Here is a 6,000-nt window from a genome sequence, read left to right as displayed (position 1 = left end):
GGAAGGTGTGGCAAAGAGTCTGTTAGGTCCAATGCGGTCAACGGTAAGTGTAAAATTTTTCTTAAAGGATCATAAACCGGAAATGCCTCTTCGGGCGGTGATTAACGAATGTGGCACGTGGCAGAAATCAGTTTCAAAGTTTCTACAGAACGGTCTAAAGTTTACTCATGTAGAGAAGTCATTGTCCCTCAGGGATTCGAACGAGTTAATCAGTATATTGGAGGTCAACCACGGGAGAGAATGTTCATATCGATGGACATTAAGGACCTCTATTATTCTCTGGAGAAAAATAGATTGATGACAAGGGTGAAGGATGCGCTAGAATCGAATCTCGTTCAGTTTCAATCCCAAACAGGCATTTCGCTAGACAGTTTTCTTGTCATTCTTGATTATTATCTTCAGTCTACGGTTGTGGAGTATGAAGGAATAAAGTTTGTACAGAAGGAAGGCGTGTGCATTGGGTCCTCGGTTGCACCGGCTTTATCGGAGGTGTATCTGAACTCGTTGGACTCTGTTTTGTTTGATCGAATTCAAGGTTTTGGAGAGGACATGTGTTTTGTGAGGCGTTATGTGGATGATATTTTTGTGTGCACCTTCCGGGATGACCTGTTGAACGGTCTCGAGCATTTGATAAGATCAGCAGCCCCTGAACTACGCTTCACCGTAGAGAAACCGGAGAATGGAATATTACAATTCCTGGATCTGCGGATTCACACTGATAAAGGTCTCTGCTGGGAGTACGGCAAAGAAAACCCGAAACCTGTTCTGTCAAAAATTAGCTGCCATTCGAAAACGGTGAAAGCGGGAGTGGTAAAGTCTTTGATAAGAAATGCTCTAGACCGATCATGCATACATTTTATCACAAATTCAGTGGAAGGTCAATGGAAGAGACTAAGAGGGGCATGGTATGAAGAAGAGTTCATCAGAAGGAATTTAGATGTACACACCAAGGAGAAAAAGGAAAGAGAAGACACGTCGAAAAGACGGATGGCTGTGATCCCGTATTTTCATGGAATTTCACATTACCTGAAGGCGTGTGCTAAGCAGTTTGGAGTTGAAACAGTTTTTAGTTCTGATTTCAGGTTAGATAGATTAACTCCGTTTGAAACTGAAATGCAAGAGTGCAGGAAAGGTCACCGTGAAAAATCGATCTCGTGCAGAAACAGTGTAGTGTATGAGATTCCGATGGCGTGTCGCTTTGCTTATGTAGGGCAAACTTCGAGGTGTGTTAATGACAGACTAACAGAACATAAGAGAAATGTAAGGATTAACGCTACTAATTCTGAAATAGCTAAGCACATAAATAAATGTAACAATTGCACTGCTTTGTGGTCAGAGACGGAAATAATACATAAAGAAGTGAATGACAGTAAGAGACTGGTAAGGGAAACCATTCGGATTAAATCAATCGGTAATTGTATAAGTCAGGCTTCATTGCAGTTGGGAAACAATGCTAAAGCATTTTTAGGACTGTAAACAAGTTTCTTTTTTTTTTTTAAGGGTGAAGTGGTTTTGCGCTTTTTAGAGTGAGTCCTTCTGTATATGTCTGTTGTGGTGGTCGTTCCGGTTTGGAGATATTCTTCCCAGTTCTCTTTGTGTTCGAGGACATCGTTGGTCTTTGTACTCAAGTTTTGGGTCTTGTTGGTTCGTGGGTGTAGTGTCAGTGACACACAGAGGCAAAAGAGAAGGAAAGAAAAAATGAAAAGTTTTTCTTTCCGGACAAGTGGATGGTTTGCCCCTGTTCGTAGTATTGATTGAGGGGGCGTCCCTTTGCATAGTTGTCTTTGAATTTTTTTTTTCTGGTGTGTTGTGCTTTTGAAAGGGGCGTGTTGAGTGTTTGGGTGGGCTGTAGGACCGTTCGTCGAAAGACAATTCGTAGCAGGGCAACTCGTAGCAGGGCAATTCGTCGCATAGGGCAATTCGTCATAGGGCACTTCGTCATAGGGCAATTCGTCATGATGACAATTCGTCACCCTATTGAAAAAGCTTCTTATGTGTTTAATTTTCCCAGTTTATCAAGTATAGTGCTTCGAAATGAATATTCACGAACGGAGCTCCTCGCTTGTTTGGCACTTTCCTTTGCAGTATATGTTTAAAAGTTGGCCTAAATACTCTACTTTCGAAATGGATACTAACTACTTCTGTGGGTGCACCACAGTGAGTTATAACTGTGCCCTACTAATTTTTAGAGGACAACCACACAGATGTCAGTTCACCGAAGGAGTTTTATTCGCATCTGTAACTCTGCAAATACCCCTCCGCTTACAATGTTATACTTCTAGCGCAAGCCTCGAGGATATCCATGCTGTCTGTTCCATCGTAGCGTCCGAGAATTCTTTGGAGGCGCTTGTTGAATGCCTCCTGCTTCCGCGACACCCTTGTGGCAGTGACCCCGCTTGCCGCTTGACTGAGCTTCATTTCGCTTAGGGCCTGCTCCTTTTTCAAAGAGTCGAGAAACGCCCAGATGTTCGGTGAAGTGCATCTCACGTTGCTCTGAAAAACGAGAATATTAGCATAAGAAATACGATATAAAAACTGTAAATTGCGTATGCGAGACAAATTAAGTAGAAATAAAATTATGAGCAATTACCTGTAGCCCATAGTGCCACGCCTCCACACTGTTGTTTGTCCGCGGCATTCCATCAAGTGCCGCCTCGTACACTGACCAGAGTTTCGGAGGAAATTGAGCCGAGCTGACGCCGTTTCGACGTGGTCGACCGACGTAAACGTCCTCAAAGTAGTCAGCCAGTCCGATCGCCTCCTGTGGGAATACTTCCAACAAGTCTTGAAACGCCTCTGGGATAGCCTCAACAGGAAGAAACGCCAAGGCTGGGAGCATTTTCATCTGGAATTAAAACAGTTATTACATAGGGTACACCACCTAAGAGCGAGGCTCTATCATAAGAGACACCGAACATTATTTATCTATGCACAATAACAAACCTTGACTGCAAATGCCTCGTCCGTGCCGTAACGTGCTTGAAACCCCAGCGCGCACAGCTTACGATGAACCGACTGGGCCAGGTGAAAAAAACACCCTTGAATCCGGATGTCCGAAATGACGTCACGAGCAGCGTTAATAGCAGCAATCTCGAAGTCCGTGTACAGCACACGAACAGCGCAGGGCTCGACGTTGTCGATGACAACAGAGAAGAACCTGGTAAGGTAACACGCAATGAACACGATTTTGCACAACCAATCACTTCACGTTACAATAGCTAACAAGGTTACAATTATTAGTGGTGTACCTCCTATATGTTTTCTCGGTTTTGTTGGGCAGTAGACCGTACACCATGGGCACGACGATCCCGTTCTTCAGGGCATGAAGTGTGTACAACTGGTAGAATAGTGAGGGCACTACCTTAAACGTCCCATCACAAAACCAGGCAGCTGCACTCCCTAAGCACTCCAAGTTCCGCTTCGTAGCAAACAAGATGATGCGGTTGACGTCACCCTCGCCACTGTCGTGTAGTAGGAACGCTTCCTGCTTGAAATTCACCTGCATAATAAAACTCCATGATTATGAACCATTTTCTTTAGTATTTTTAGTAAACTTACCTTGAATTCAGGTGGGAGATGGATATCTTCTCTGCTGGGAGGAATATCATAAACAAAGGTTGCACGTTGCCTCTTTCTTCAAACTGTACGTCGAAGCGTTGACGTAGATGGCAGCTGTGATGCAGTGCTGTCCGTGATCTTGGCAGCCGCGTCCAGAAGAATCTGCTGCACTGGCGTCCGTCCTCCAACTAAAAGGGAAGTAGAAGATTACTCTCGAATACAATTTATCCCCACGACAAAACACACTAAAAAATACTCATGTATTCTCACCTGCGCTCTCCTTCATTTCTGAACGAATTTTCAGACAGTTAACCTCAGTTGGGTCCGGAGCATGATTGTGGTCATTTGTGACCTTAACAACGCGAAGCTTAGAGACATCAGTCGTGATCTTTGCTTTGCAGGTCTCTCTTCTTCGACATACCCAGTAGATGGTTTGCTCAGTCCTTCGGTTAGCAGTATATAAAAATCCCTCGCAAACCAGCATCTCTCCACCTCTTGCAGTCCCGATGACTTCCATGGCGACTGCGAAGATACACGCTTAGACAAAATATTTTATAGCATTCGGCAGATGTACGAACATGCGCTTGGACCTAAAAGGATGTGGCTGACAAAGAGGTCTTCAAAACTTTATCTTGTAAGCCCTGAAAAGTTAGTTCCGAACTTTCCGAAAAAGATAAGCGAAATTGAAATAACAAAGGCACTTAAGTCAGCAGTGGGTCTAGACAGTCGCATCATCACCAGAACGAAACGCCAGGGAAAAGCGCTAAAGATGACAGGGACCGAACAGGAGGAAGAAAGGTGGTAAAGATAATAGGCACCAAAGAAGTCTCCAAACTTCTGCTTTTAGGTCATAGAAACCGGGCAAAGGATTGTGAACTCTCCAAACAGGATACGACTAGAGAAGAAAAGCCTCCGACTTTTCTGAAACTCCAAAAGTACGCGGACAACAAGGTGGTGGTCGAACTTTTCTTGGAATGCTTCTGAACTTTACCATTTATGTATACATGTTCCACGTCCCCAAACCCCCGGTAAGCGGTAAGCCTTGAAAAGTTTGTTCTGAACTTAAGCGGTAAAGATGACAGGGACCGAACGATAAGGAAGAAAGGTGGTAAAGATAATAGGCATTAAAGAAGTCTCCAGACGTCTGCTTGACGTTTGGAGAAAAAGAAAAAGAAACATCGAAGCCTTATCTTCTGCACAAACTTCTATGACTCGACCCCCCCCCCCTTTTCCCACGCACGCACACACACACACACGCCGGTTTTCGACAAGTTGCCCTAGCGACTAATAGTCCTATGACGAACTGCCCTACGTGACGAATTGCCCTGCTACGAGTTGCCCTGTTACGAATTGCCTTTCGACGAACGGCCCGTAGCCCGTTTGGGCTACCTTGTGGTTGTGAGTATATAAGGATGTGGGACTAGATAAATCTTTTAACTGCGTTTGAGACGTTCTCTTCTTCACTTGTCTCTGTCCCTTCTACTTTTAAGTTTCTGTTTCTACCCCGGTCTCGGGTTAAGTTCCATCATGGTAAATATCCACCATCTCGCCTGCACTTTAACCGTTTTTTCACATATACTCTTGGTCGGCCTAGGGGATTTTCAATTAGTTCTACACATGTTATTTGTCACACCCAATAAAATGCCTTTCGTTTAGTTTTCAGGTGTGGTCTGTCACTATATTCTTCCAAAATTACCGACCACATTATAAAAAATTTGGGTCGCAAAGCTTTCACTAATTTTTTTTTTAACGTGTCTGTGCGCGATTTCCATTACGAGACTGAGTATTTGTCTCCTTTTTTTTTATTTCAAGGACTTCCCAGGCGAGCCTGATGGTATTCCACACTCGGACCCTTTCCTCCACACGGTGCGTTTGCTGAAGGCGTGTCAATGCAGGATGCTGTCGTATCAGCCACAATAAATGCCAACTCTGCTTTCCGGAATAGCTGCGAATTAAAGAGAAATTCCTGAATTATTGCCGCGTTTCCTAACTGTCATGGGTTAGTTATTTCACCAAACCAGCTGCTAAGCGCGTGTCCGGCTGGTCTTTATGGTTATATATTCCACCGAGACAACGTTTATGAGTGTGTATGCTCTTCCCAACTTTGACGCCTTGATGGAGCGTGACTCCGGTGAAAGACGTGGCTGACAATTACTAACATTCGCGGCTGCACTCGGCGTCTACTTCGCATTTCGGTAAAACATGATCCACCCGAGCAAACAAATGCCGAATATATGCGGAGCGTCGTCAGGGCCAGATGCAACGCCAGCGGCCGTGACGTGACGTTGTTAGCCATCGGCAGCATTGTTTCGCACATGAGTCAATGGATTCCATCATTTGAAAGGAAGCGTGAACACTCGTCGACGCAAAACAACGAGTCAGCAAATTGCCTTTAGGTTACTCACGGCATAAGGATCGTCATCTTCTCGGTACATTTATGTG

The 6,000-nt window shown here is 44.5% G+C and overlaps 1 long non-coding RNA gene across 1 annotated transcript; it reads right to left on the bottom strand.

Moving 5' to 3' along the window:
- Positions 1–2,459: 2,459 nt before the first annotated feature.
- On the bottom strand, positions 2,460–3,084 carry LOC120841452. The gene is made up of 3 exons (XR_005715754.3): positions 2,944–3,084; positions 2,591–2,845; positions 2,460–2,493 (listed from the first exon to the last, which is right to left on the bottom strand). It is a non-coding gene; the product is annotated as an uncharacterized LOC120841452 (long non-coding RNA).
- Positions 3,085–6,000: the final 2,916 nt, after the last annotated feature.

Source organism: Ixodes scapularis, unplaced genomic scaffold, assembly GCF_016920785.2.
Source record: "Ixodes scapularis isolate PalLabHiFi unplaced genomic scaffold, ASM1692078v2 PGA_scaffold8__174_contigs__length_109621045, whole genome shotgun sequence".
In the NCBI taxonomy this organism is placed as follows: domain Eukaryota; kingdom Metazoa; phylum Arthropoda; class Arachnida; order Ixodida; family Ixodidae; genus Ixodes; species Ixodes scapularis.
This window is presented reverse-complemented; position numbering and strand designations above follow the sequence as displayed.